This window comes from Portunus trituberculatus, chromosome 42, assembly GCF_017591435.1.
Source record: "Portunus trituberculatus isolate SZX2019 chromosome 42, ASM1759143v1, whole genome shotgun sequence".
In the NCBI taxonomy this organism is placed as follows: Eukaryota; Metazoa; Arthropoda; class Malacostraca; order Decapoda; family Portunidae; genus Portunus; species Portunus trituberculatus.
This window is the reverse complement of record NC_059296.1, coordinates 16066938-16079437: the sequence shown is the minus strand read 5'-3', so window position 1 is coordinate 16079437 and position 12500 is coordinate 16066938.

The window sequence follows — 12500 nt, the reverse complement described above, 5'->3', positions numbered from 1 at the left end:
TTTCTTCCTCTAATTCATTAATCTTCTTATCTCACTCGTCTCTCCTTTGATCACTCTCTCTGTTAACAATTTTTTCTTCTCTCTCTCTCTTTCTCTGTTTTTCTCTCTCTCTTAGTGCGAAGACATTTTTATTAATTTATCACTGTTAGTTTTGGCTTTTATTTTTTTGTATTTCCTACCACTTTCGTACTCTCTCTCTCTCTCTCTCTCTCTCTCTCTCTCTCTCTCTGTCCATTTATCACCGCCTGTCTCCTCCCGGGCAAGCTAATCACTAGTTTTGTCATTCCTCCTTCCATACCTCTGCTTCCTGTACTCTGGAATTAATTAGTCTTACGGGGCCTTGTGTTGTTATTGTTGTTGTTGTTGCTGGTGGTGGTGGTGGTGGTGGTGGTGGTGGTGTTTGTAGTGGCGGTAGTTGTGGTGGTGGTGTTATTTGTTGTTACTCTCTCTCTCTGTCTGTGTGTGTGTGTGTGTGTGTGTGTGTGTGTGTGTGTTCATCAATGTCTTATCCTATTCAAGATTCTACTCTATATTCAATCCCCAATTTCAGTTTTGTTTTTGTTCTTCTACGCAGTGCTCGCTCTCACCGTGATGTGTTTATTCATCCACTCTCTAGTTTTGTGATCATCTATGTTCTATCTATGTATTTATCGATGTGATATCGCTTCCTCCATATTACTCGAACATCAAGTTTGTCAGTTTAAACTCCTCTCTGGTTTGATAATCACTTTTTTGTTATATTTTTTCTAGCTTTAAAACAAGTTCTTTCTCCCACTCTACTAACTTGCTTCGAACTTTCAATATTTTTCTTTTCCTTGTCTATCACCGAACATATTATAAGCTGTCGAGTAATGGCTTTCCTCTAATTTTACTTGTTAGCTTCAAAACTTTATCCGTCTAGGAGCAATCTCAATCTTCTTTTACTAGACATCTTCAAAGTTTCTTATTTGTTTTGTTTTACCTCAATCTTTTAGCTACGGTGTAATGTTCTTCTCTCTATTTATATTTCTAGCTTATAACTCTTATCTATGGGGTAGGTAGTCTTTTTTTTTCTTCATGACGCTATCTCGATTCAAAATTTTAACTGTTGAGTAACGCTCTTCTCTCTCTGTTTCTACCTCACAACATTCATCTGTCGAGTAATGAGCTGTTTTCTTATTCTACTAACTAACTTCGACATTTTATCATTAAGTTACGTTTTTCCTCTTCTCTTCCTAACATCAAATTCTCAGCAACCTCGTAACCTTCCTTCTCTCCTCTTATTACCTGCAAACGTTCAATTACTCTTTACGCTAGAGTCTAATAATCTTGTCCAGGATGTTTTCGATGACACTTCCTCCGCAGATACCCATTAGTTAATTTTCTTGTCGGTTAAAAGAGGAAGAAGAATACAAGATCATAATGTAAGAAGAAACGGGTAACAGAAAACTCAGCAACACAAAGTAGGAGGTGACAACAGGTAACGAGGCGAAAACAAAGAGAAAAAATATAAAGCAGAAGAAAAAAAAAGTGGAAAATAAGAAAAAAAAAGAACAAGAAGATACAAATATTACAGGAACGAAGAGGAGAGAATGAGAAGAGGTCGAGGAAAGAATAACTGGAGAAGGTGAGGTGAGGGAGAACAGGTATAAGAAATAGAGAGTGAGGGAGGAGGGCGCGTGAGGTAAGGGGCGAAGGGTCAGGGGGGAGGGGGGACGGCCAGGTGATGGAGGTGGCAGGCGAAGACAGGACCGGGCGGAGGGGAGGTACAAGTGGAAGCCTCGCGTAATAACACTATAACAATATCAGTGACGCCGCCCAGGAGGAGCTGACGGCGGTAACGAAGGCGGGGATGCAGGAGGCGACGAGGGTGTCCAGGAAAGAAAGCAAAACAAGACCAACGAAATGATGACTAAATAAACAGATAGATCAATACAGATGTAAATAGAAAAATAAATGTGAAAGGACATCTATAAATTAGAAATCACAGAAGCAAGTAATTGAATAAATAAATGAAGGAATGAATATCAATATAAATAAGTATAAGAAATCAAGGTGAGAGACAAAAATATTAATGATATTGATAATTACAAGAATTTTTTAAAATGAAAATGATGATGTTAATAATGATAATGATAATAATAATGGTCATAATAATAGTAATAATAATAATGATAATAATGATAATAATGATAACAATATCAAGAAGAAAAAGAAAAAAGAAAAAAAAAGAAAAAATGAAAGATAGAGAAAAGAAGTAGAAACAATAACCAGAGATCAATATAATATAACAAGAACAAAAACAAGAACAAGAACAACATCAACACTCTCCCTCCCTTCACACCACTCACGAGCAACAATCAAGCCACACCAGCACGTCACACACTACATAGGAAAGAGAAAGCTAAAAAAAAAATGAAATAAATAAAATAGAACAAAAAGAAACATTAATTCTCCATAAATGAGAGAGAGAGAGAGAGAGAGAGAGAGAGAGAGAGAGAGAGAGAGAGAGAGAGAGAGAGAGAGAGAGAGAGAGAGAGAGAGAGAGAGAGAGAGAGAGAGAGAGAGAGAGAGAGAGAGAGAGAGAGAGAGAGAGAGAGAGAGAGAGAGAGAGAGAGAGAGAGAGAGAGAGAGAGAGAGAGAGAGAGAGAGAGAGAGAGAGAGAGAGAGAGAGAGAGACGAAACTCTGACGACACTGAAAGACGGACAATTCATAATAATAATAATAATAATAATAATAATAATAATAATAATAATAATAATAATAGTAATAGTAATAATGACTGGCTGAAAATGAGTGAAATTACTAGTATGACGCAGCACAGTCACCAAATGGACGCTAGAATGAGGCGTATTGAGCAGTGCAATTACCCCACGCACGCACACACACACACACACACACACACACACACACACACACACACACACACACCGTTTATGCTTTACCACTGCCACCACTGCACCTTAGCTCCCTCCTTCTCCATCTCCCCCAAAGGCACACAGTAATTACAGCATTGTTCTCTTGTTCCTCTTCTTTCTATAGTTCTCTTCCTCTTCAAGTCCTTTACACCTTGTCATGTCTCCCTCTCCTTCTTCCCTTCTTTCAGCTGTTATTGCTCTTTTGCTCCTAGTCCCGCTCAGGCTGTCTTCCTCTTCCTCTAACTCTTCTTCCTATAGCTTTCTTAGTTCTCTTCTTTTTCTCTCTTTCTCTTACTTTCTCATAGTCTCTTTTCTCCCTTCTCTTTCTTTTCCTCCTCTTTCTGTGGTTCTTTTCCTTAGCCAGTTTTACACAACCTGGTTTTCTTCTCTATTAATTTTCTTTCTATATGTCTCTTTCTCCTCCCAATCCCTTATGGCTAATTTTCTCCCTTCTTCATCTCTTCCTATTTCTATCTATTCCTCCTAGTCTTCCATTCCCTAGTGTCCATTGGTTCTTCTCTCTCTAGTCTAATACAATCTGTCTTCCTTTCTATTATTTTTCTCCCTCCTATTCCCTTACAGTATTTTTTTCCTCCTTTTTCTTATCGTCTCTATTCTTCTAGTTTCTCATATTCTATTCTCGTTCTTCTCCCTCTAGTCTAATACAATCTGACCCTTAGAACTTATCCTTTTCCCTCCCCCGCCTCTTTTTACACCTCTATTCCTCCTAGTCTCATACCTTACCGTCCTTTCCCTCCTACAGGTCTTTATGGAGGCGCCTTAATAGTGGCGTGTCTAGGCAGATATAAGGACGATACTCCGAGGAAGAAAACCCGCACCCTTTTAGATAATAACACGACAGACAAGAAGTTAGGGAATGAAGGAAGGAAGGACAGAAATGAGAAGAAATGAGGCAGGAGGGAAGGAGGAAGGAAGGAAAAGTGTATGCGTTTGAATGATTATGATCCGTGGTAATGTTTTATTTCCTTAATGTGCAGTTTTCCTCAATTTTCTTCGTGCCACGGTGAATATATTTGCAGAAGTGAGGGAGAACTGGGAGGCCAGGTGGTGGGTTGTGGAGGAGGTGAGAAAGGAGCAGGGAGGATTAGAAGAAGAGAAGGGTAAAGGAAGAGAGACAGTGGTTGATTGGTTAAAGATTTGATAATATCTTGTTGCCTTGTCTTGTCTTGTCTTGTCTTGTCTTGTCTTGCCTTGCCTTACCTCGGCTTTCCACCTCTCTCTCTATATCAATATGTACTTTCTTAAATTACACACACAAAAAAAACCCCAACAACAACAAACAACAATAAACTTTTAGACCCTTACAAGTCTGGAATGAATGCTAACTTCTCTTCTCTCCTCTTTCTCCCTTTCATTTCCTCTCCTCTCATCCCCTCTTCTCTTGCACAACCAGCACCATCCTTACCACCACCACCACCCCCACCACCATCACGCCTAACTCCACTAACCACTGACCACTAAACACTAAAACCTAACGTGAGCTTCATGGGCTGGGAATCTATCAGTGGTGGCCCCAAAAAACGCTTCAATCACGGTAATTAGAAACAAAGGGTTATAAACCGCAAGGGAAAAATGCAGGCAGGCGGGAGGGAGGTTTCGCTATTAACCCTTGAACCTGACGAGTTAATAGCAAACTAACCTAATCCAACCCAACCAGTGAACCTGCCAAGCTAACTAACCCAACCTAAACTAACCAACTTGCTAACTTATCCTAACTGAACCTTATATAACCTAATTGGGTAACGGAAGCAAATGTTCTAAAGCGAGAGAGAGAGAGAGAGAGAGAGAGAGAGAGAGAGAGAGAGAGAGAGAGAGAGAGAGAGAGAGAGAGAGAGAGAGAGAGAGAGAGAGAGAGAGAGAGAGAGAGAGAGAGAGAGAGAGAGAGAGAGAGAGAGAGAGAGAGAGAGAGAGAGAGAGAGAGAGAGAGAGAGAGAGAGAGAGATGCATGTGGACAGAGAGAACATGAAAGAGCAGGAGGAGGAGGAGGAGGAAGAGGAAGAAGAGAAGGAAGAGGAGAGAATAGTGCCAGAACATGAGGAAAGAGAAAAAAAGGCCGAGGAAGACAGACAGAAACAGAAATCCCCAGAAAGAGAAAACAGAAATACAAAAAGAAAACAAGAATAATGAGTAGAAAGACGAGGAAGAAAAGGAGAAGGATATGGAGGAAAAGGAGGAGGAGGAGGAGGAGGAGGAGGAGGAGGAAGAGAGGGAGGAGAAGGTGACGAAGGAGGAGGCAGAAAGGAAGATAAGTTTAAGGAAGGAATGCGGGGAGGGGGAATTAATTATATGCTTAAGGGAAAGTAAGGGAAAAAAATGGGTGAGACAGGGAGGAGAGGAAATTATATTGAAGAAAAAAGGAAGAAAAAGAAGGATGATCAGTGAATAAATGAGACTGAGAAAAGACAAATAAAACAATGATATGAGAATAGAAGAAAAAATGAAGGAAGAAAATACGGAGAGTGAGAGGTGGAAGAGTGAGAGTAAAAGTGAGAGGGACAAGGAGGAGTAAAGGGAACAAGGGAGAAAGCGAAAGGAGGGAGGGAGAGTAAAACAGGGGAGGATATAGGGTAAAAATAGAACAAAAGGAGGAATATGAAGAGGGAGAACAAATGAATGAACAAATATAAAGAGGGGAAAAATTGATAGAAAAGAAGACAGAGAGAAATAAGGCGAAGAGAAAGATGAGGGATGATGAAAGAGAGAGGAAAAAAAAAAGGACAACAAAAAAAAAAACAAGATGAAGTAAGTAAAGAATGAGAAAAATGTAAAAGTAGGAAGGAAGAAAGGTGAAGAAAGAAAAGAATTAAAGAGAAAAGATAGAAAAGAAAAGTAGATATAAAAAAGAAGGATAATAGAAAAAATAACCAACAAAATGGAAGAAAAAAAGGAAAACGAGGAAGGAAATGAGAAGGCAAAAGAAAAAGATAAAAAAAATACATAGGAAGGGAATCTAAAGGTGGAAATAAAGGAAGAGGAAAAAAATTACGTAAAATCGTATCTCATCATTCGGTCATCTCGTTCTTTAACCCCTTCAGTACCATGACGCGTTTCCATATTCATTCTGGTTACTATTTGATTACTTTAAACAGCTTCAGAAACTCTTGGGGAGATTCAGATAGCGAAGACTAAAGCCATTAATCTTCTGACCTCCATAGACCCTTACTAATGTCAATAGAATCATCTAATCACACCAAAAAATCAAGGAAAAAATGTGTCCCAGTACTGAAGGGGTTAATGCTTGCCCGTCACACGTCTAGAGAGCGCGAAGTGGCGAGAGAGACAAGCAGGTGAGGCAGGACCTGAGGGCGCCACGCGGGGAGGCACACGTATGGTTGGGAGGTCAATCTTTCCTAAACACGAGCAAGTGTAGACGAATGGCTCACGAGAACTGAATAAAACCTGGTGAAATAAGCAAGCCAGAGAGAGAGAGAGAGAGAGAGAGAGAGAGAGAGAGAGAGAGAGAGAGAGAGAGAGAAGAGCGGAATAAATGATGGTGCATGAAAGAAAACCAGGAAAAAAGAACGTAATAAAAAACGAAAACAAGAAAAAAAATTGGATCAAGGAAAACGATATGTGGAGTAAATGTTTGAAGCTTAAGACGGCTATACGGAGGAGGAGGAAGAGGAGGAGGAGGAGGAGGAGGAGGAAAAGCAGGAGGTATATAGTAGAGGAGGAGGAGTATTCCGTGGCTCATTAAAGACGGATCACCTATGAGCACACCTTCGATAATCCTCCATTAAGGGAAGGATCAGACCGAGGTGGTGGATCAAGTGCGGCGATGCGTAGCCGCCTTAGTCATGCCTTACCATCAGATAACAGACACGACCCCTCTCCCCCACCACCTGTCCCACCCACGGTCCCCTCCCCATTATGGATTCGCCCCACAACTATAATAGAGTAATTGTCTTTTGACCCTAATTGATATAGTGTGATGTACTCCCTCGACGCCTGGGCCAGCCTCGCCACAATCATACTCATTAGGAAGAACAACAGTCTGCTAAGCGCCTGTAATTTGCAAAGAGGAAAGTGCAATAAGTCAGAATTATAACCCTGACTTACGATGGCCAGGCTCAGGTGGACTTGTGATTAGCGTGAGCAGACAGGTAGATGGATGGACCGACGAGCAACCAACGCTCAGGTAGACTCAGAGAAAGAAGAAACAGACAGGTAGAGGTGCGTGCCCGGAGACAGGAGGAAGAGGTGGACGTAAAGGTAGGTAGGCAAGCAAGCAGGGCAGGACGGGAGTTGAAGGGGACAATAGTGATAGAAAGAAAGGAGGTGGAAGAACGAGAATGAAAGTAGTAGTAGTAGCAGTAGTAGTAGTAGGAGTAGTAGTAGTAGTAGTAGTAGTAGTAGTAGTAGTAGTAGTAGTAGTAGTAGTAGTAGTAGTAGTAGTAGTAGTAGTAGCAGTAGTGAAGAAGAAGAAGAAGAAGAAGAAGAAGAAGAAGAAGAAGAAGAAGAAGAAGAAGAAGAAGAAGAAGAAGAAGAAGAAGAAGAAGAAGAAGAAGAAGAAGAAGAAGAAGAAGAAGAAGAAGAAGAAGAAGAAGAAGAAGAAGAAGAAGAAGAAGAAGAAGAAGAAGAAGAAGAAGAAGAAGAAGAAGAAGAAGAAGAAGAAGAAGAAGAAGAAGAAGAAGAAGAAGAAGAAGAAGAAGAAGAAGAAGAAGAAGAAGAAGAAGAAGAAGAAGAAGAAGAAGAAGAAGAAGAAGAAGAAGAAGAAGAAGAAGAAGAAGAAGAAGAAGAAGAAGAAGAAGAAGAAGAAGAAGAAGAAGAAGAAGAAGAAGAAGAAGAAGAAGAAGAAGAAGAAGAAGAAGAAGAAGAAGAAGAAGAAGAAGAAGAAGAAGAAGAAGAAGAAGAAGAAGAAGAAGAAGAAGAAGAAGAAGAAGAAGAAGAAGAAGAAGAAGAAGAAGAAGAAGAAGAAGAAGAAGAAGAAGAAGAAGAAGAAGAAGAAGAAGAAGAAGAGAAGAAGAAGAAGAAGAAGAAGAAGAAGAAGAAGAAGAAGAAGAAGAAGAAGAAGAAGAAGAAGAAGAAGAAGAAGAAGAAGAAGAAGAAGAAGAAGAAGAAGAAGAAGAAGAAGAAGAAGAAGAAGAAGAAGAAGAAGAAGAAGAAGAAGAAGAAGAAGAAGAAGAAGAAGAAGAAGAAGAAGAAGAAGAAGAAGAAGAAGAAGAAGAAGAAGAAGAAGAAGAAGAAGAAGAAGAAGAAGAAGAAGAAGAAGAAGAAGAAGAAGAAGAAGAAGAAGAAGAAGAAGAAGAAGAAGAAGAAGAAGAAGAAGAAGAAGAAGAAGAAGAAGAAGAAGAAGAAGAAGAAGAAGAAGAAGAAGAAGAAGAAGAAGAAGAAGAAGAAGAAGAAGAAGAAGAAGAAGAAGAAGAAGAAGAAGAAGAAGAAGAAGAAGAAGAAGAAGAAGAAGAAGAAGAAGAAGAAGAAGAAGAAGAAGAAGAAGAAGAAGAAGAAGAAGAAGACATCAAGCACAACAAAAATGACAAGGACGAGACAGAGCCAGGTAATTACAAGCAGGTAGCCAGAGTAATTCAGGTACAAACCCATAACTAGACGTGTAATCCGCAGCGCAAATACCTTAAAAAAAAAAAAAAAACTACCTAACAGTTGGCAAAAGAAGAAAATATGACACTGCTATGGAAAAAAAAAAAAATAGAAAAAAAGAGGATTCCACACAAACATCTGATCACTGTACCTAGAGACAAATTAAAACTACATTTGTCTGTTGTCTCTAAGTAAGCGAATGTTAAAAATGTGACTTATTTCAGATTTTTCCCCATTTCCGTTTTGACTGGCCTTAATTATACAAGCAATTTAATACATTTTTTTTTTCTAAGCTAAATCAGGAGTTTTTATATCATTTTTTCTCCTCCCACCTTTTCCATTCATTTGTATAATTTTGTACTACGCAGAGTACTACATTTTGTGTTCAGTAACTTTCACTTTCATGCAATAGTGATTCAGTAATACAAAACACAGAAAAAGTCTCACAAAATTTCTCACAAACCAACACATGTAAGAGTAGATTCTAAAAGTCAATTCAATAACACACCAGATAAGGTAAGTAATGTTTAGAGTAATAAATCAACTTATGAATGAGTACAATATGATATGTTTGCAATCGAACTGACTCTGCAATGTCAATATAATCCATCAGAAGTGCTGTTGGTTGTGCTGTTACGACACTTACATGATTTTTTTTTTTTGTTCTTTTTTAATTTCATTGGAACCCGGAACTTATTTTTATATATGAATTCTATCCTTAACCACTTACATAAGAAAAACAGCTCTATCATAAAAGCGGTACGTACATATGTAGTACCCATAAACACACAATGAATAACCTATACAGACAAGAATATCCATCAGTCAACAACAAGGCACGTTTCCTATTTGATTTATTCTTATTTCTATTTTAGTCTTAAAGAAAAAGGCAAACTATCGATATTTTTCCCTCACACACACACACACACACACACACACACACACACACACACACACACACACACACACACACACACACACACACACACACACTGGAAAAAAGTCGGACAGAAGCGTTATCTACCTCACACCAAACGTACAGGTGGGAAGAAGCAGATCCTGAAATATTAAGACCACGGGGTGACCAGCAGTTAATGGGAGTCACGCGCCACTGACAGCAGGGACAAACAGATATCCAGCTTAAAATATAACAGTGGAAGGCGAGGGATCAACGACATCTTTATGGAAAAATGTAAGAGTATAATTACCAAATATATATGAAAACTAGATTGAGAGAGAGAGAGAGAGAGAGAGAGAGAGAGAGAGAGAGAGAGAGAGAGAGAGAGAGAGAGAGAGAGAGAGAGAGAGCACATGATAAATATACCGCGTCTTCCTCATCGCATGCATACAAGAATGTTATTGTTTTCGTCACTCTACATGTTTATCACCCGTTTTCTATGCTCTTCATTCCTCCTCAGCCGCAGCCACCACCACCACCACCACCACCACCAGCCTACCGTCTATACTCCACAGCATCAAAAGGAGGTACAATTCATAGTTAATTATTCAAGTTTTAAGGTAAATATAACAATGATGAGTGTGGAAAGAAACGTGATTCAAGGCCGCTAGAAGAGTCCACGGAAAAATCATGATTATGTCACGTTTTATTGTAGATTTTCACTCTAATAGGCAAGGACTCAGTAGTTTATTAAGATTACAGAGCAGAATACGTAATGGTCACCACGCCAGTATCATACAAAGAAGGCAATCGTAAGTAGCTGCGGAAGATCAGGTGTCTGTAGATGTAAAAGGAAATCGTGCGAAATCGTGAGTTGTAGGTAAAGAACATAGCTTCTCTCACAGTTACCAGCACCACCATCATCACCACCATTGCCTTGCACTCTAAGGTCACCGCCTCATCCTCTTGAACCTTCACTTCCTCCCCTGCTTTCTAGTACGTGCAAAAGTATAATAAATCAGGATCTTAATTCTTGATCTACTCGGATTAGAATGGCTGGTATGTATGAATTCCCTTCCTTTAGACTTCCTTTGACGACCAAGGTGACGAGGAGTAATGAAGAGCACATGCATCCTTTAATAGCTCTTTGAAATCGATAAAAATGCCTCTGTGACGGAGATGACACACCTTCTCCCTCGCTCTGTCCATCAGAGTGTCGCGCTGGGCAAATATATCAAGGTAATCGATGGCCCGTTTTCTGTCTCTCTATCCTACTTGGCCATTAGTAGGGGGAACTATGATGGGTCATCCACCGACGAGCCGCTCGCTCATCCCGACCTCGCTTCACTGCCTGGCACTTCCCTCCTCCTTCTCCTCCTCCTCCTCCTCCGCTCTTTTTCTGCTTCGCCTTAGATAAGAACAGACCCTAATTACACTTAAGCGAATCGTAAAGTATTCGAGGAACGAGCAAAACGCATAATGAAATCAAAACCTTCCTTCATTAAACCCGCATTGGCCTCCACCATCCCCCACACCACCACCACCACTAAATACTACGACCCCTTCCATTCCCTTCACTCCTCCCGCTGCAGCCAGGTGAGTGAGTCTGATTTTCATTACCTAGGAGAGAGAAAAACATACAGACCTCCTATTAAAACAACAATGAATAATAAAACTTGTAGAAATGAAAAAAAAAACTTTATAAGAGCACTGACCTTACCTTTCTTTCTGTCACCGTTACCTGGGCCACGTGAACATTGTTTTACTCACCTGTGGGGGAGAGAAAAATGCAATTAAGACAACAAATACTAGAGAGAGAAGTAACGCGACAAGGAGGAGGAAGAGGAGGAGGAGAGGAGGGGAAGGTGCATGGTGACCGCAGACATCCCTGGCACTCAGTAGGAGGCCGACGTCTTGGTGTGGCCCAGACGTGCCGTACAGGTGGACCAGGTGTGGCCGATGGGGAGGCAGGCTGATGGGAAGGCGATAGAGTGGCGGCCGGCACGAGATCTCAACCACTTTACGAGTTGGTGGTAAACAGAGCGAAAAAAAAAATATATATAGTACAAAAGTGAGAGAAAATGTGTACGAGTCACACATAACTAGGAAGAAAAGAGATACTGAGGGATAGGTGAAAATAAATAAGAGACGCACAGTTCATGGAAGAAGATAATATTGAAAGATTAAAGATCACCATTGGAAGTAAAAGAGAAAAAAAAAAATGAATCAAATAAATAGATAGATTGTTAGAAAAGAAGGTTCCGATAAAAACAGGTAAGAAAATACAAAAAAGAAAAAAAAACAATAACAATAACACTGAACACAAAGTTACACATATCATTAAACTTTCCACTACAGCAAATAAATACAATAAAAAGATCACACTAACAACAAAACTAATAGAATGATTAAAAAGTTTACCAGACAAAAAGAAAAAAAAAAGATTCTTCCTCATCCATAATTATAATCAATAAATAACAGAGAAAGGGGAGTAAAAATTTATGAAGGAGGGAAAGGAGGAGAGGAGGAAGGAAGATTACAGTAAATAAATGAAAAAATAGACAGATGAAGACGGACGAAAGGAGGACGACGAAGGATGATGGAAGGGAAGAGGAAGAGATGGAGAAGGATCATCTGTTGTCTGTAGAGAGAGAGAAAGAGAGAGAGGGAGAGAGAAGGAGGGATAGGAAGGAGAGAGAGAGAGAGAGAGAGAGAGAGAGAGAGAGAGAGAGAGAGAGAGAGAGAGAGAGAGAGAGAGAGAGAGAGAGAGAGAGAGAGAAAGGAAGCTCACTCCCTCTCCCTCTCACCCTCAGCCACACACAAGTCAGGCACAACACAAGAGAGCCGAGACGTAGACAGATGAACACTCATAAATTTAGTGAGAAGCAGAAAGAGAGGGAGTAAAAAGAGAGATAAAAACCAAAGTCAAGAAATAACACTAAGACACAGGGGGTTTGGTTTTCCGTGGGGCAGGGTGTCATCTCTCTCTCTCTCTCTCTCTCTCTCTCTCTCTCTCTCTCTCTCTCTCTCTCTCTCTCTCTCTCGATGAACCACACACGTCGTCTACGGGATAGACTAAGCTTACACACACACACACACACACACACACACACACACACACACACGCAGTTTTCCTTCAGACATT